Source organism: Oryctolagus cuniculus, chromosome 2 (genome assembly GCF_964237555.1).
Source record: "Oryctolagus cuniculus chromosome 2, mOryCun1.1, whole genome shotgun sequence".
Taxonomy (NCBI): Eukaryota; Metazoa; Chordata; class Mammalia; order Lagomorpha; family Leporidae; genus Oryctolagus; species Oryctolagus cuniculus.
The window spans coordinates 93,389,700-93,409,491 of record NC_091433.1 but is presented as its reverse complement, the minus strand read 5'-3'; the positions used below and the strand labels follow the sequence as shown (position 1 = coordinate 93,409,491).

Genomic DNA, 19,792 nt, shown 5'->3' with positions numbered 1-19,792 from the left:
GATGCCATAAGCAGGAGTGTCAATTGGTAAAGTCAACAACAGGAGTCACTGTGCACTTACTCCTCATGTAGGATCTCTGTCCTTAACGTGCTGTACACTGAGGCTTAATGCTATAACGAGTACTCAAACAGTATATTTCACTTTGTGTTTCTATGGGGGTGCAAACGACTGAAATCTTTGCTTAATGTACACTAAACTGATCTTCTGTAAAAAAAAAAAAAAAAAAAAAAAAAGAAAGAAATTATCAATTCCCAACTTGACTCTCACTGGGATTAAACATGACAATAGGTCTGATCTGATTTCATCATCATTTAAAAAAAATCATCTATTATTTTTCACTTTATGTTTCTGTGTGGGAGCAAACTGTTGAAATCCTTACTTAAGGTATACTAAGCTGATCTTCTGTATATTAAGATAATCAAAAATGAATCTTGATGTGAATGGAAGGGGAGAGGGAGTGGGAAAGGGGAGGGTTGTGGGTGGGAGGGACGGTATGGGGGGGAAGCCATTGTAACACATGAGTCATACTTTGGAAATTTATATTCATTAAATAAAAGATTTAAAAAAATAATATTAAAGGACAATAGGCAGACTAGAAAAAATCCACAAGAGAAATGGAAACAAAAGGATTAAATTATGTGTCTTTAAACATTCTTTAAAGCAATATAAAAAAATACTAAACTGAAAAGTGCATCACACATATGATGAAAAATGCTCAGGATCTAATAAACAGCCTTTAAATTGTCACTGATCTGAAGCAAGTTACTGCGAGCCCAGGAAGGATCCTCGCAGGAGAGACCATGGAGGTAGGAGTGGGCCAGCAGGTGGTGGACCAGGGAGGTGAAAACCCCCGGTGGCAGGACACAGTTTCAGAACAGAACGCAGGACTCACCTCTTATTTTTCCCATCCAGCAAGATCTGAAGTTATTTGCAGCACTATGGAGGATGTTGATTGCGACTTTGGTAAGGTGTGCATGCTAATGGATATCCACACTGTCCAATCAGGCATGGGGCATGAATGCTACGTAATCACGCAAGATCTTGATGCCATAACAGTCTTCTAGTGTCACAATGGACAGAGGTCCAAGGCGGGGCCTCTGGTGTTTACTGAATTCCGGTGTAGCTCAGCGTCGGGACACCGCTCCCCTCAGAAGCTGTAATGTGAGTGTGAGAGTCCCGGCAGGCAGATATGGGGAAGGAGGAGTTGGGGAAAGTTGTGGAGAAGGCTGGTCTGAGGCGGGCCTCCCCAGGGTCCTCTCTGGGAATCTCCTTGCTGGCGCGGCCCTTCCCTCGGCCCACTCTGGTCTACGGTGTCCGGGCTGGGCTGGCAGCTGGGACTCCTGGAATCCTGTCTCCTTGCAGCCCATTGTCGGCTGGGAGCCATTTCAGAGAACCAGTGTTGGTGGCATCCCCCGTCTTCCCAGATTGTGCAGTGAGCACGTGATGGACACCAGGGAGAACCCAGACCCTGTATGTGTGGGGTTCATGCGGGTGAAGAGCAGTCCTTCATGGAGTCCTCACTTATTTTTTCCAGGGCTGACTTCATTCCCCTTGTTTTCTGATTTCTGAGAAGCAGGGCCTCAGCGTAGCTCATTCTAAGAATATTTGGCTCAGGTTTTTGTAGGCTATGGGGAGGAATGGCAGGAGGACACTGTACGTTGATACTTGGATGTCATCTTAGCCTTGCACATTCTGTGGACAGGCTGTCACCTGTCTCTGAACTTTCAAAATACAAATTTTAACTGGTCACATTTATGAGTGATTTAAAAACTATTTATGTTCCATGATAACCTTCCCACTCCACAGATATTAGCCTGGATTCCTAAGTTAATTTTAATTTTTATTTTGATATAGGGTGATTTAAAAGATTTAAAAGATTATCGGAGTATAATTGACAGACAAAATTTGTATACATTCAAGGCCTGCAACTTGACTGTTTGGTATGTGGGGACTTTTACAAGTATATGGAATATACATATTATATTTTAAGCCCATTATCAAAAACCTTTTGATGTCCCCTTGTACATATATGTTATGAAATGATTAGGACAATCAACTAATACCCATCACCTTACATAGTTTTTAAAACATATTTCAGATTTTAACACATTGTATATAATATTGTATTCATATCAGTACTGGGCTCTATATTATATCTTAATGTTAATTTGTCTCCTTATGCAAATGTGTCATTCAACTAGCAACCCACATTATATTCTGTGCTTATGACTGACTTCCTTAGATTCCACACATAAGTGGCATTTATTTTTCTCTGTATTACATCAAGCAGCCTAATGTACATATTCATACCTTAGTATACATATTGGCACAAAACATCAGAATTTTTTTAAGGTTGAATGTGATTCCATTGTGTATGTATATAATGTTCTCTCTTTTCATCTGTTGACAGACAATGTAGTTACTTCCATATCTTTTTCCTGTGAATAATGTTTATGTGAACATTGATGTGCAGGTATATTTCTGAGATAGTGATTTTATTTCTTTTGGATACACATCCATTAGTTGGATTGCTTTGTCATTTGTTCCATATTTCGAGACTCCTCTATCGTGTTTTCCATAGTAGATGTTGTCGCTCCCCCTCTTCGTGGAGGAACAACACAGGACCCTGCGTTGTTCTTTCGTCTGCTCGGCCCTCCCCAGGTTTGCTGCTGGTTCTTCCCGGGTTGGCTACCGACCCTTCCACCTCCGTGGAAGGGCGGTTCCCCCTGCCACTTTCCCCACTTCCGTGGGGGAGCGGCACACCGCCGGCCAGCTCTCTCGGGTGCTGCTCAGATGTTCCTCAGGTGTTCCCCTTAGATGTTCCTGGTGCATGTTGTCTCTCTCCTCCTTTATAGTCCTCTTTCACCAATCCCAACTCTGCTACCCACACGCCGAGTACGCTGCTCTCCTCCAATCAGGAGCAGCTCCTGCTGTTTATTGGTTGAACTGGAGGCAGCTGAGTAGAAGCTGTTTCCTCCTCTCCCAGCGCCATATTGTGGGAGAGCAGATGCATAGAATAAGTCTTAATTCCAGTAACAGTCTAGTCCGAGTTGCTCCCCACAGATGTACCACTTTATATTCCTAAAAACAATTTATGTGTTCCCTTTTCCCCACATATCCTAGTCAGTTCATGTCAAGAGCTTTGGCTGATCACTGACGTCATATAAGAGTGCTAATTGTTAAATTAACAACAAGAATCACTGTGCACTAACTTCCTATGCAGGACCTCTTTCAGAATGAGTTGTATTATAACCAAGTCTAAGTGCTCACAAAAGAAGTATTGTTAAATTTGTCCATTTTTATTATATTTGCTTTTGGTTTCTGTATGTTCTTTGTAGTATTCCCTAACTCATACTAAGTTTGCCAGTATTTTCTCCTATGTTTTGCTATTTTGTTTTATTTTTCCTTTAATATGTAGTCTTTTGATTTGTTTTTACGTGTCCTACTACTTTATTTTCAGTTTTGCCATCTGTGTGGTTGATGTCATATCAAAATAGTTCTGGCGTAGCCATGACTGCTTCAGGCATTTGTGAAGTGACAATTGACAGAAAGTATTTTACCCTGCCTTTCTGTGTGTCTCTTTGTTTTTTTCAAACTGATGAATTTCACACACACTCCCACAGAGAAATATTTTAATTTAAGAATACACACTTCTTGCATTTCATAAGTATATGTTTAGGAATATAATATATACCCACCCTCTCATCCACTATCCCACCTTTTCTCCTCCTCCCTCTTTCTTCCCCAGTCCCATTCTCCATTGTCCCCTTTTTGATTAAATTTATACACAGAAGACTGACTCTATATAAGTAAAGAGTTCAACAATTGGTACATCAAAAAAATAAAAAGGTTCAACATTCATGACAAAGGCTGTTCAAAGTCATTGCATCTTGAAGTTAATTTCACTCCTTTTTTTAAAGAAACGCAATCAACATTACAGAAGCATCCAAAAATGATACTTCTTTTGTGGATTTGTGGATACTTCTAAAGTGGATTTGGGGTTCCATGGAAAGTATTTAAACTATATCCTTAGAAGTAAGTTGGTAGGAATGTATGCAGAACCATACAGCTTTACAGTTATAAACTTCATACACATCATAATTATAACTTTAAATATATGGTGATTCTTCCCACCATGCCCGTACTCCCAAAACCATTCTTCCTCCTCCTTATTCCCAATCTTATGTTATACCAAAATCTATTTTCAATTCACTTCATACAAAAGAGTTCAACAAATAGTATTTAAAAAAATAGTCCCCCACGGTCAAGACAAGGATTGTTCAAGTCATTGCTTCTCAAAGTGTTAATTTCACTTCTACAGTTTCCCTTTTAGGTGCTCTATTAATTATAAAAAATCAGGGAGAACATGTGGTATTTGTCCTTTTGGGACTGGCTTATCTCACTAAGTGTGATGTTTTCCATATTCTTCCATTTTATTGTATATGACTGGATTTAATTTTTCCTGCTATGTGGTATTCCATAGTGTACATATCCCATATTTCTTTTTCCAGTCTTCAGTTGATGGGCATTTGGACTGATTACATGTCTCAGCTATTGTGAATTGAGCTCCAATGAACATGGGGGTACAGATATCTTTTTCATATGGTGGTTTCATTTCCATTAGGTAAATTTCAGAGTGGGATGGATGGGTCATATAGTAGGTCTATATTCAATCCTCTGAGGTATCTCCATACTGTCTTCCATAGTGGCTTTACCAGTTTACATTCCCACCAACAGTGGATTAAGGTATCTTTTCCCCATATCCTTGCAAGTATTTGTTGTTTGTTGATTTCTGTATGAAAGACATTCTAACAGGGTTGAGGTGAAACCACATTGTAGTTTTGATTTATATTTCCCTGATGGCCAATGATTCTGAGCATTTTTTTAATGTGTCTATCAATCATTAGGATTTCCTCTTTTGAGAAATGTCTAAGTGCTTTGCTCATTTCTTCACTGAGTTGTGTGTTTTGTTGTTGAGTTTCTTGATCTCTATATATTCTAGGTATTAATCCTTTATCGTTTGCATAGTTCACAAATACTCTCTCCTATTCTGTTGGTTGCCTCTTTTTTAAGAATTATTTTATTTATTTGAAAGTCGGAGTTACACAGAGGGAACAAGAGGCAGAGAGAGAGAGAGAGAGAGAGGTTAGAAACATCTTCCATTCCACTGGTTCACTCCCTGAATGACCACAATGGCCAGAGCTGAGCTGATCCGAAGCTGGGATCCAAGAGCTTCTTCCAGGTCTCCTTCGTGGGTGCATGGTCCAAAGAGTTGGGACATCTTCTACTGCTTTCCTAGGCCATAGCAGAGAGCTGCATCGGAAGAGGAGCAGCCAGGACTAGAACCGGCACCCATATGGGATGCCAGCTCTTCAGGCTTAGGTTTAACCCACTGCACTATAGCACTGGCCCCATGTAGGTTGCCTCTTTAATTAGCTGGGGATTTCTTTTCCAGTTCAGAAGCTCCTCAATTTGATGAAATCACATTTGTTAATTTTGGTTTTGACTGCTTGTGCCTATGGGGTCTTTGCAAGATGTTTTTGCCTATGCCAATGTCTTGCAGGGTTTCTCCAATGTCCTCTAATAATTTGATGGTGTTGGGTCATAGATTTAGGTTTTTAATCCATTTTGAGTGGCTTTTTGTGTAAGGTATAAGGTAAGGGTCTTGCATCATAGTTATGCATGAGGAAATCCAGTTTTCCCAGCACCAGAAGAGACTGTCCTTGCTCCAGGGATTGATTTTAGCTACTTTGTTGAATATAAATTGGTTGTAGATATTTGGATTGATTTCTGATGTTTCTTCTCTGCTCCATTGGTCTATCCATCTGTCTTTGTACTGGTACCAGGCTGTTCTGATTATAACTCCCTTGTTGTATGTCTTGAAATCTGGTATGTAAAAACTACTTGGATAATTGGTACCAAATATGAGTTAGATTATACATGTGAGTTCCTAGACTTACAAAGAATGGTGGGGTGACTAAAGTCCATCATAAAGTAGACTATATTTTATGAGCAAACAGAAAAAAATGTGTTACAAGGCTTGATCATGATGTGTAATACCAGAGAAGGGAAAATGTTGTTTACCCTGATTTGGTCAGTAGACATCATTTTCAGGGATTAAATTTTCACACTGTAAAACATAGATATGTGTAACTATAGGCAACAAAAAATACACTCAAAAAGGCATTTCACTTATTGTATAAGTTTAAGAGGTGTTGAAATATTTAAATTAGTATCACAGCTGAAATTATGACCCTTGGAGGAAGTTTATTAAGACAAACAGTTTGGAAATAACTAGATTTATATTTTTTCATGGTACTTTGAGTGATTAGGAAACAGTACTTTCCTTACATTGGTGGTTAATATATACTTTAAATTGTTTCACATACAGAAAATGAAGTATTTTTCAAGTATATATGAACTAATTTGAATTAGAGCTACATCAAGCAATATCAAGTAACAAATAAGGAATTAAATGGTAGGTTAACTTTGGTGCAAGAATCTCTTGAATCACATGCATACTTCATTCATAGAAAAACAGTCTATGAATTGTAAGGTCCCTCATATTTATGCTTTTATATATTTTAACCAAATGAGTATTAGTGTATTTTAATTTCATGTTCCACCAAATAGTTGAAACCCCCTCATATTTATTAATCTCCAGTTTCTTCTGTGAAGACCAAACTCAGAAGCCTATATGCCCAGACCTAACTGTTCCATGTTTTAAGTGAATATTCCCTATTTTTTAAAGATTTTATTTATTTATTTATTTGACAGGTAGAGTTACAGACAGTGAGAAAGACAGAAAGGTCTTCCTTCTGTTGGTTCACTCCCCAAATGACCACAACAGCCAGAGCTACACTGCTCTGAAGCCACGAGCAAGGTGCTTCTTCCTGGATTCCTGTGCAGGTACAGGGGCCCAAGCACTTGGGCCATCCTCCACTGCCTTCCCAGGCCACAGCAGAGCTGGACTTAAAGAGGAGCAACTGGGACTAGAACCGGCGCCCATATGGGATGCCAGTGCTGCAGGCAGAGGATTAACCTAGGGCACCATGGCGCCAGCCCCGAATATTCCATATTTCATAAAATTTTGGAAATTACATAATCATAACCACAGTCTAATATAAGCACATTTCATTAATTCCCAAATAATTAATATTATCTACAATAGATCCTCATTCACTATCAGTGACAGACAGGCATTAATCTAAAATCTGTCTTTAGAGATTTTTTAGGATTTCTTTTGACATGTCCTAAAATTGGAATCATAGAGAATTACTATATGTGAAATTTTATTTTTTATTTCTTTGTTTTGTGAGTTTTATTATTTTGTAGTATGCCATTTCATTATTAATTTTGATTGCCAAATAGCATAGCAAGACATTATAAAAGACATAATACATACTGTTTTTGGTTTTGACTCTCAAAACCAAAAACAGTATGTATTTGATTGCCAAATAGCATAGCATTATAAAAGACATAATACACACTGTTTTTCTTATACATCAGTATTTGTGTTGCTTCTAGATTTGGCTTTCATGAATATTTCTGCTGTGAACCTTTGTGTGCATGTGGATTTTGAATATTTTAGTGGCACACCTGGGAGAAAAACTGCTGAGGCAATAAATAGTCCCTTGTGGAGTTTTTTCTTTCTCTGTGTGGTTTCTTTGGCAGAATCCTGTACTACACTGTTGAATAGAAGTGTTAAGGCCGGTGCCATGGCTCAATAGGCTAATCCTCCGCCTGCGGTGCCAGCACCCCGGGCTCTAGTCCCGGTCAGTGCGCTGGATTCTGTCCCAGTTGCCCCTCTTCCAGGCCACCTCTCTGCTGTGGCCTGGGAGTGAGGTGGAGGATGGCCCAAGTTGCACCTGCATGGGAGACCACGAGAGTACCTGGCTCCTGGCTTCAGATCAGCACAATGCACCAGCCACAGCACACTGGCCGTGGCAGCCATTGGAGGGTGAACCAATGGCAAAGGAAGACCTTTCTCTCTGTCTCTCACTGTCCACTCTGCCTGTCAAAAAAAAAAAAAAGTTTTAAAAGTATCTGTACCTTATTCCCATTTATTGAAGTCTGCTGTAGATTTCCTGTAGGTGACCTTCTTGTGGAAATTCTCTTCCATTCATAGTGTGTTTAAGGTTTTAATGATATGCTGGATTCAATCAGTTTTTTTTTTTTTTTTTGATAAATAAGGTTAACAGATCTTGAGTTTCATTTATTAACATAGCCAATTATATTAAATGTTTATCATTATTAGTAGTAGTATGTTAATTTGTGTGGCAGATTGAGAAGGACAGAGAGTTCCTAACTTCTGGTGCACTGCCCAGTTTTCTGTGATGACCAGGTCTGGGTTGTAACTGGAACCTGAACCAGAAACCATAAACATAATCTGGCCTCCTATGTGAGTGGCAGAGACCTGATTATTTGTCACATCATGATGCTTCTCATATTTGGTATTGACAGGAAATTTGAGTCCAGAGCTAGAATTAAACCCAAATACTGTAGTATGGAATGCAGCCATCTTAAACAGCATCTTAACTGAGGGACCAAATGCACACCTTCAATCTCTATTCCATTGCATTGACCTTTGTGTTTATGCTTCTTCAACAGTTTTCTATTACTTTTCATTTTGAATTAAGAGATTGTGAGACTTAAATCTTTAATCTCATTTTTGAGAATATATTGGATACTTTGATCCTTTGACATTCCATATGGATTTCCTTTTTTAAAATATTCCACTAAAATATAACTATTGTAGTATTATAAGGAATCATCTGAAACTATAAATACCTTAGATCCTTTTTATTATTTTCTGTTTTTAATTATTTGTATAAGGTGAATAAATTTGATGTTTTATACGCACAGATTTAGGAGCATTGTGATATATCCTGCCCTACCCTTTCTCCTACCCATGTGCCCAACCTCCATCCCTCCTTGCTTCCTTATTTTTTCTTTTAATCTTTACATTGAACCACATTCTTTTTATGTTATAATTCCAAAATTAACGTTCCACTAAGTAAATAATTCAAAGAATAGTAAGTAGAAAAAAAAAACTATTCAATAGTGTAAACAAGGGCTGTAAACAATAATCAAATCTCAAAATGTAATTTTCATTTATATATAATACATTTTTTGTATTCTGTATGTTAGTTACTACAAATCAGAGAAAATACAGAATATTTGTCTCTTTTGGCAATTGACTTATTTCATTTACCAAAATGGCTTCCAGGTCCATCCATTTTATTACAAGAGACAGGGTTTCATTATATTTAAGATTGAGTACTATTCCACAGACTGTGTGTGGTGTGTGTGTAGTGGTGTGTGTGGTGTGTGTGTGTGAGAATGTGTATCACATTTTCTTTATCAACTCATCAGTTGATTAACATCTGGATTGATTTCATATCCTAGCTATTGTGAATTGTGCTGCAATAAACATGGGGGTGCAGATCACTCTTTCATATTCCGATTTCATATCCTATGTGTAAATTTCCAGGAGTGGGATGTCTGGGTCATATGGTAGATATATTGTCAGATTACAGAGATATTGGGATATTATCTCCAACAATGGTTGCGCTAGTTTATATCATTCCAAAGGTCTATTAAGGTATCTTTTATCCCACACCCTCACCAGCATTTAATTAATTAGTTAATGCATTTGTTTATTTATGGATAATAGCCATTCAAACTGGCTATTATCTACTGTACTTTTTTAATGCTTTTTTTATTTGAAAGAGTTACAGAGAAAGAGAGGCAGAGGGAGAGAGAGATTTATCATCTGCTAGATCACTCTGCAAGCAGCTGTAGTGGTCAGGTGTAGGCCAGATTAAAGCACAAGCTAGGGGCTTTGGATCTCCCACATGGCACAGGGGCCCAAGGAAATAGGCCATCTTCCACAACTTTCTGAGGTGAATTAGCAGGCAGCTGAATCAGAAGTGAAGCAACCAGAACTCAAATTGACACAAGGATGCTACAGGTGGTAGTATACATGCTACAGCGGCAATGCTGACCTCTCATGGTGGTATATATTTGCACTTTCCTGATGGCTAGTGATTCTGAGCACTTTTTATTTGTTGGCCATTTGAACCCATCCTTTGAAAAATGCCCATTCATGTCCTTTGCCCATTTATTAACTGGATTGTTTGTTTTGATGTTGTTGAGTTTTTTGAGCTCTTAATATATTCTGGATAATAATCCTTTATTTCATAATTTGCAAATAATTTAACACATTCCATTGATTGCCTCTTCACTTTATTGAGTATTTCTTTTGCAGGACAGAAACTCTTTAGCTTAAGTTGATTCCACTTGTATATTTACTTTTATTACCTGTATTTCTGGGATCTTTTCCAAGAACTTATTTCCATTGCCAATGTCTTGCAGTTTCCCTAAAGTCTTCCTTTAGTTATTGATTGTATCAGCGCCTAGATTTAGAGGATTGGTCCATTTTGAGTTGATTGTTTTATAAGATGTAATGTAGGGGTCATGTTTCATGCTTCTGTATGCATTTGATGAAGAGACTTCATTTGATGAAGAGACTCTCCTTTCACTAGGGATTGATTTTAGCTCAATTGTGAAAGATTAGTTGGTTGTAGATGTGTGGATTAGTTTCTGAGGCTTCTATTTTGCTCCATAGGTTGCCATGTCTATTGTTGTGCCAATATCAGGCTGTTTTCATTATAACTTCCCTGTATAGTGTGTCATGAATCCACTATTGTAATGCCCTCAGTTTTGTTTTACTTGTTTAAGAGTGCTTTAGCTATCAGGGGTCTCTTCTATTTCTATATTAATTTTAGCATCAATTTTTTCTAGACATGAGAATAATATGGCTGATATTTTGACTGGGATTGTGTTGAATTTGTAAATTGCTTTGGGTATTATGGACATTTTGATGCTATTAATTCTTCCAATCCATGGACATGAAAACGCCTTCCATTTTATATTTGCCTTCATCTATTTCTTTCCTTAATGTTTTATGATTTTCATTATAGAGATTTTTCACATCCTGGGTTAAATTTATTCCAAGGTAATTAAACTTTTAGTAAATATTGTGAATGATACTGGATCTTACAAGTTCATTCTCAGCCACAGCATTGTGCATACAAATGTCACTGATTTTTGTGTGTAGAATTTATTTTTGCAACTTTACCAAACTATGTTAGGAGTTGCAATAGTCTCTTGGTGGAGTCTTTTGGTCTCACTATTTTATCAAATGATTTCTCTGCATCTGTTGAAATAATATTATTTTTATTGTCCTATTTGTTAATGTTATATATCATATTTATTGATTTTCATACGTTGATCCATTTCTGTATAAATGCAACTTGTACAGGTGAAAGATCTTTCTTAAGCGTTGCTGGATTCAATTAGCTAGCACTTTGTTGGGGAATCTTTACATCTGTTCATCAGGGCTATTTGTTTATGAGTATCTTTCCTGTATCTTTCTGGTTTCAGGAAATAAGGTGATGCTGACCTCATAGAAGTAGCTTGGGAGGATTACTTCCCTTTCAAATGTTTTGAATAGTTTGAGGAATTAGTTCCTCTTTACAAATTTGGTAGAATTCAGCAGTGAAGCTATCTGTTCCTGAGCTTTCTTTGTTGGGAGGTTATTATTCAGTTAAATTTCCTCTTGGTTATTTGTTTAGAAGTTCTATGCCTTGAGGAACAAATTATGCAAATTAAAGCAACAGAGTGACTATTCTCAAGCAGTAAGTAAGTGCTGATGAAAATGTATAGGAATTCAGGCATGGAAAGCCAAGACACTCTGGCAAAAGATCTCTGTGAGTGAGATCCCAGTGGAAAGAACAGGTCTTCAAAGAAGGAGGTACCTTTCTCTGAAGGGAGGAGAGAACCTCCACTTTGACTATGACCTTGTCTAACCAAGATAAGAATCAGAGAACTCAGAGGGCTTCCATAGCCTTGGAAACTCATGACTGGAGCATAAGGAGATTACTGATGCCATAGACAGGAGTGTCAATTGGTAAAGTCAACAACAGGAGTCACTGTGCACTTACTCCTCATGTAGGATCTCTGTCCTTAATGTGCTGTGCATTGAGATTTAATGCTATAACGAGTACTCAAACAATATATTTCACTTTGTGTTTCTATGGGGGTGCAAACTGTTGAAATCTTTACTTAATGTATCCTAAACTGATCCTCTGTAAAAAAAAAAAAAAAAAAAGAAAGAAATTATCAACTCCCAACTTGACTCTCACTGGGATTAAACATGACAATAGGTCTGATCTGATTTCATCATCATTTAAAAAAAATCATCTATTATTTTTCACTTTATGTTTCTGTGTGGGAGCAAACTGTTGAAATCCTTACGTAATGTATACTAAGCTGATCTTCTGTATATTAAGATAATCGAAAATGAATCTTGATGTGAATGGAAGGGGAGAGGGAGTGGGAAAGGGGAGGGTTGTGGGTGGGAGGGACGGTATGGGGGGGAAGCCATTGTAATCTATAAATCGTACTTTGGAAATTTATATTCATTAAATAAAAGTTAAAAAAAAAGAAAATGTATAGGAAAAGGAGCCCTTATAGATTTTTTTTTTTAATTTTTTGACAGGTAGAGTGGACAGTGAGAGAGAGAGACAGAGAGAAAGGTCTTCCTTTGCCGTTGGTTCACCCTCCAATGGCTGCCGCGGCCGGCGCGCTGCGGCCGGCGCACCGCGCTGATCCGATGGCAGGAGCCAGGAGCCAGGTGCTTTTCCTGGTCTCCCATGGGGTGCAGGGCCCAAGCACCTGGGCCATCCTCCACTGCACTCCCTGGCCACAGCAGAGAGCTGGCCTGGAAGAGGGGCAACCGGGACAGAATCCGGCGCCCCGACCGGTACTAGAACCCGGTGTGCCGGCGCCGCTAGGCGGATTAGCCTAGTGAGCCGCAGCGCCGGCCATCCCTTATAGATTGTCAACAAGGACCATGATGCTTGTTTGCTTTCAATGAAAATGAGGGGGCAGGGAGGAAGAGGTGATACTATTGCATTGCTGGCCTTGACATCTGCGGCACAGAAGCAAAGGCAGCACGGTGTGGAGGGAGAGGCCTGGGGCTGAGAGAGCTGCAGGGTGTAGCGGTGGCCAGGCCCATGGGGCATCTGAGGCTGGCTGTTGGAGCAGCAGCACTCGGAGGGGAAGGAAGAGTGGTGGCTGAGGCAGTAGAAGAGTGGTGGCTGCAGAGCTGCAGCAGTGGGCAGGACTGGTATGGTAATTCCTCAGATGAGACCCCGCTGCACTCACAGAGAGGAGGCAGCAGAAGTGGCAGAGGAGGGCGGTGACGCCCCAGAGGCATCCCCAAAGGAAAATAGGATGCTCTGAGCCTCGGAGATGTACACAATTATGTCCTCTGAGGAAGCAGCAAACAGAAATCACATCGGGCAGAGCTTGAAAGAAGTGGTGAAGTAAGAAGCTGAAGCTCATCTTTGCGGTCACTAACTCACTTGACAGCTTTGCATCTGAGTGACAATTCATGTCCTGCATTCCTCAGACATTGCCAAGCTTCACAGTCTCATATATCTGGACCTGTCCTCTAATAAAATCCATAGTTTACTTGCAGAACTTGGAAACATGGTATCACTCAGGAAATCCACTTACACAGGCTATCTTGAACCTCTATTAGAAACCCGATGGACCAAGAAGGCTGCTGAGCTATGTGCTTGATAATTTGTCAGTTTCAACAGAACAGCCACCTCCGAGATCTTGGATAATGTTACAAGAACCAGACAGAACAAGGCCAACTGCCTTGCTTTCTGTCGTATGCTATAATGTGATAAATATGAGACCTGAGAATTCTATGGCTACTGTCCATCATGGGCACTAAATTCGGACTACAGGAAAAAGGCCCTTATTCAAGAAATCTTGAGCTGCAGTGCTGATATCATAAGCCTTAAGGAGATTGAAATGGAACAGTATTACAGTTTTTTCTGGTATAACTGAAAAAAAAAGTGGCTATCATGGATTCTTTAGCCCTATGTTTTGATCTAGGACAATGTCAGACCAAAAAAGAAAGCATGTTGATGCTGTGAAATATTCTTCAAGATCAAAAAATTTAACTTGGTTCAGAAACACACTGTTGAATTTAATCAGCTAGTAATGGCAAATTCATAAGGGTCTGAAACAATGCTGAACAGAATCATGAAAAAAGATAACATTGGAGTTGCAGTACTTCGCATAGAATTGATTGAAGTATCATCTGGAAAGGCACATCATGGCACACAACTCATTCTCATGGCAAATGCTCATATACACTGGGATCCAGAGTACTCCAATATGAAGTTGGTACAAACTATGATGTTCCTCTCCAAAGTGAAGAACATTATCGATGAAGCCTTTCGAAGCCTCAGATCTAAGGTACTAGGAGAATTCGTAACTATTCCACTTGTGTTATGTGCCAACCTTAATTCTTTGCCAGACTCTGCTGTTGTGGAATATTTGAGAACTGGTTGAGTAGAAACAAATCATAAAGACTTTAAGGACTGAGGTAGAATGAAAGTCTTACAAACTTCAGCTATTAGTAATGGGAAGAACGGAACAACCAACAGAAGGATCACTCATGGTTTCAAGTTGAAGAGTGCCTATGAGAGTGGCGTGATGCCTTACACAAATTATACATTTGATTTCTTCAGAAGGTTTTGATATTGAATCTTCTATTCTAAACCTCAGTTGAACACTGGGACCTTTAGACCACCACTGGTTAACGGAGAATAATAGCAGCAGCTGACCACACCCTCTAATCCCCGCTGACCACTTCTCACTTTTTGCACAACTGGAGCTCTTACTGCCTTTCCTGCCCCAAGTTAATGGCATTGACCTTCCTGGCAGGAGGTAGTCAAGCACCTTCAGAGGACAACCTCAGTTTTACTTATAAACTCGTGAAAATCTGATGGAGGAGTGAGATATGGCCACTAGGGATTGTTTTGGTATTTTTCCTTAATGACGATTTGAAATTTCAATCTGATTACTTGGTATGGATCTATTATGAAAGCCAGGTCCTAGCAACAGACAAAAAATTCTGAGCCCCATATGCTTTATATACTGCCAGACAGGGATTGGTGTGTTTGCACCTATCTTTAATTTGTTACAAGTAATTTTCCTGTTCCTTCTATCCAGTATGTTTTCAAGCCTTGAAATAGGAAAATGTTTGAACAGCATATTCTGTTTGCACAGAAATCTGTAGCACTACTTTTCTGAGGCCAGTAGTAACATCCAGAGACCATTCTTCCATACTTCACACCTTCTTTTTTCAGACTTGTTTGTAAAATATAAAATTGAATTTAGCCTTTATAGCTATATATGATCCACAAAGACCTGATTTCTGAAATTGTTGTACTAAAATAAAATTTGAAATTGATTGTATTGTAACCTAAGGCTATTTTTACCTGTTTCATGTGCTATTATAAATGCCAGCTTGTAAAAGAGGTTGCAACAGACTTTCTCTGCTAATGATTTGCACTGCTATGGTTTCATTAGCTCTTTTGTACTATATTTTTAAATCAAGAACATTGCTCTTTTTTTTTTTTTTTTGACAGGCAGAGTGGACAGTGAGAGAGAGAAACAGAGAGAAAGGTGTTCCTTTGCCGTTGGTTCACCCTCCAATGGCCGCCACGGCCGGCACACTGTGCTGATCCGAAGCCGGGAGCCAGGTGCTTCTCCTGGACCCCCATGTGGGTGCAGGGCCCAAGCACTTGGGCCATCCTCCCCTTCACTCCCGGGCCACAGCAGAGAGCTGGCCTGGAAGAGGGGCAACCAGGACAGAATCCAGTGCCCCGACCAGGACTAGAACCCGGCGTGCCAGCACCGCAGGTGGAGGATTAGCCTATTGAGCCACGTCGCCGGCCAAGAACATTACTCTTTAAATCCAAATCTTGAACCAAATGCATGTGTTCCTGAATTTTTACGAAAGCAATCTACCAGGACATACAAGCTGAAGAGTGTGTGATTTGTAGAAATTTGTGGACTGAATGCAATGGTCAATATATGTACATTCTGATATTTTTAGATCTTTAACTTTTTAAAGATAAGAAAATCTGTGCATGCTCTTTTATTTTTTTAAACACTATTTAACATTTGTGAGAATTTTATGAAGATGCTTTTGTATGATTTTTCTCTTTGTGAAGCAATGAACATCATGTTTTGGAACATGTTCATAGAATGGGTCCCTGAGTCTTTCTTTGCTCACCAGACCCAAGCATTACGTCTTGGTATCATGGCACAGTGCTGTTTCTCACCCAGAACACCACTATCATGTGAATTCTTTTTGTTATCCATGTATTCACTAGTCTCTGTGTATTTTTAATCATTCATTTTTTAAGAAATGTAATTTCCCATTTATGAAGCAGTAGAATTAGATGTATTTTTAAAGCAGGTCCCTAAGAGAATTCTTCAGATCAATTTTGAGCTAAGTCATTTTAATATGTCAACCAAGGTAAAAGTTGTATTGTACCCTGAATTTTCCCTTAGTGCTATAGATTGGAGATTATAGCCAGTTTTAATGTTGCAAAGTTAACTTGTATACCTTCTGTTCTCATTTTGTTTATTCTTTTCTCAAAAATCAAATGAATTTAGAGGAGCTTGTTCTAACTGCTTTTGTTTCAACTGCAGGCAGGAGAGTGAAAGGACACTATGTGAGCATTAAGGAAAAAATGTTGAATGTTATTAGCAATTTTAATACAAAGGATGAATCATTCTGGATAATGACACTAGTCTTGTTTGTGTGATCCCTTTGACTCTTTGACCTATCAATGTGATCCATTGTGAACTGAAATTGATCACTTGGACTAGTGAAATGGCATTGGTACATGCCACCTTGATGGCATTGTATTGGGATCCCCTGGCATGATTCTAACTCCACCATTTAGGGCAAGTCCGATTCAGCATGTCCCAAATTGTACATCTCCCCCCTCTCTTATTCCCACTCTTATATTTAACAGGGATCACTTTTCCGTTAAAATTTAAACACCCAAGAATAATTGTGTATTAATCACAGAGTTCAACCAATAGTACTAGAACAAAACAAAGAGAAAATACTAAAATGGATAAAGTATTACATCGTACATCAACAGTCAGGACAAGAGCTGATCCAGTCACTGTTTCTCATAGTGTCCACTTCACTTCAACAGATTTCCCCTTTGGTGCTCAGTTAGTTGTCACCGATCAGGGAGAACATATGACATTTGTCCCTAGGGGACTGGCTTATTTCACTCAGCATAATGGTTTCCAAATTCTTCCATCCTGTTGCAAATGACCGGGTTTCGTTGTTTTTGACTGCTGTATAGTATTCTATAGAGTACATGTCCCATAATTTCTTTATCCAGTCTACCGTTGATGGGCATTTGGGTTGGTTCCAGGTCTTAGCTATTGTGAATTGAGCTGCAATAAACATTAGGGTGCAGACAGCTTGTTTGTTTGCCAATTTAAATTCCTTTGGGTAAATTCCAAGGAGTGGGATGGCTGGGTCGAACGGTAGGGTTATCTTCAGGTTTCTGAGGAATCTCCAGACTGACTTCCATAGTGGCTTGACCAGTTTGCATTCCCACCAACAGTGGGTTAGTGTCCCTTTTTCCCCACATCCTCGCCAGCATCTGTTGTTGGTAGATTTCTGAATGTGTGCCATTCTAACCGGGGTGAGGTGAAACCTCATTGTGGTTTTCATTAGCATTTCCCTGATTGCTAGTGATCTTGAACACTTTTTCATGTGTCTGTTGGACATTTGGATTTCCTCTTTTGAAAAATGTCTATTGAGGTCCTTGGCCCATCTCTTAAGTGGGTTGTTTGTTTTGATGTTGTGGAGTCTTGATTTCTTTGTAGATTCTGGTTATCAACCCTTTATCAGTTGCATAGTTTGCAAATATATTTTCCCATTCTGTTGGTTGCCTCTTCACTTTCCTGACTGTTTCTTTTGCAGTACAGAAACTTCTCAATTTGATGCAATCCCAATAGTTGATTTTGGCTTTGACTGCCTGTGCTTCTGGGGTGTTTTCCAAGAAGTCATTGCCAGTACTTATATCTTGCAGGGTTTTTCCAATGCTCCCTAATAATTTGATGGTGTCAGGTCATAGATTTAAGTCTTTAATCCCTGTTGAGTGAATTTTTGTGTAAGGTGTAAGGTAGGGGTCTTGCTTCATGATTCTGCTCGTGGAAATCCAGTTTTCCCAGCACTATTTATTGAATAGACAGCCCTTACTCCAGGGATTGGTTTTGGATCCTTGATCAAATATGAGTTGGCTGTAGATGTTTGGATTGATTTCTAGTGTTTCAATTCTGTTCCATTGGTCTATCCATCTGTTTCTGTACCAGTACCATGCTGTTTTGATTACAACTGCCTGTAGTATGTCCTGAAATCTGGTATTGTGATGCCTCCGGCTTTGTTTTTGTTGTACAAGATTGCTTTAGCTATTCGAGGTCTCCTGTGTCTCCATATGAATTTCAGCATCATTTTTTCCAGATCTGAGAAGAAGGTCTTCAGTATCTTGATTGGTATTGCATTGAATCTATAAATTGCTTTTGGGAGAATGGACATTTTGATGATATTGATTCTTCCAAACCATGAGCATGGAAGATTTTTTCATTTCTTGGTATCCTCTTCTATTTCTTCCTTTAAGGTTTTCTAATTTTCATCATAGAGATCCTTAACGTCCTTGGTTAAATTTATTCCAAGGTATTTGATTGTTTTGTAGCTATTGTGAATGGGATTTTTTTTTCACTTTTATTTAATGAATATAAATTTCCAAAGTACAGCTTATGGATTACAATGGCTTTCCCCCCATAACGTCCCTCCCACTCGCAACCCTCCCCTCTCCCACTCCCTCTCGCCTTCCATTCACATCAAGATTCATTTTTGATTCTCTTTATATACAGAAGATCAGTTTAGCATACATTAAGTAAAGATTTCAACAGTTTGCTCCCACACAGAAACATAAAGTGAAAAATAATAGATGATTTTTTTAAATGATGATGAAATCAGATCAGACCTATTGTCATGTTTAATCCCAGTGAGAGTCTAGTTGGGAATTGATAATTTCTTCTTTTTTTTTTTTTACAGAAGATCAGTTTAGTATACATTAAGTAAAGATTTCAACAGTTTGCACCCCCATAGAAGCACAAAGTGAAATATACTGTTTGAGTACTCGTTATAGCATTAAGTCTCAATGTACAGCACATTAAGGACAGAGATCCTACATGAGGAGTAAGTGCACAGTGACTCCTGTTGTTGACTTTACAAATTGACATTCCTGTTTATGGCTTCAGTAATCTCCCCATGCTCCAGTCATGAGTTTCCAAGGCTATGGAAGCCCCTTGAGTTCTCCGACTCTTAAAAGTCAACAACAGGAGTCACTGTGCACTTACTCCTCATGTAGGATCTCTGTCCTTAATGTGCTGTGCATTGAGATTTAATGCTATAATGAGTACTCAAACAGTATATTTCGCTTTGTGTTTCTATGGGGGTGCAGACTGTTGAAATCTTTACTTAATGTATACTAAACTGATCTTCTGTAAAAAAAAAAAAAAAAAAAGAAAGAAAGAAATTATCAATTCCCAACTTGACTCTCACTGGGATTAAACATGACAATAGGTCTGATCTGATTTCATCATCATTTAAAAAAATTATCTATTATTTTTCACTTTATGTTTGTGTGGGAGCAAACTGTTGAAATCTTTACTTAATGTATGCTAAACTGATCTTCTGTATATAAAGAGAATCAAAAATGAATCTTGATGTGAATGGAAGGGGAGAGGGAGTGGGAAAGGGAAGGGATGCGGGTGGGAGAGACGATATGGGGGGGAAGCCATTGTAATCCAT

General features: G+C 38.9%; 1 long non-coding RNA gene and 1 pseudogene across 1 annotated transcript in view; one reads left to right on the top strand and one right to left on the bottom strand.

Annotated features, from left to right (window-relative positions):
- LOC138848526 (uncharacterized) overlaps nucleotides 1-12,387 on the bottom strand; it is a 66,130-nt gene extending 53,743 nt beyond the window's left edge. Inside the window, exon 1 of the long non-coding RNA XR_011386393.1 lies at nucleotides 893-12,387. This is a non-coding gene — a long non-coding RNA (uncharacterized lncRNA). The remainder of the gene's footprint in view (nucleotides 1-892) is intronic.
- A 161-nt stretch (nucleotides 12,388-12,548) lies between these two features.
- On the top strand, nucleotides 12,549-14,472 carry LOC103352151 (CCR4-NOT transcription complex subunit 6-like; annotated as a pseudogene).
- The last annotated feature ends 5,320 nt before the right edge of the window (nucleotides 14,473-19,792 follow it).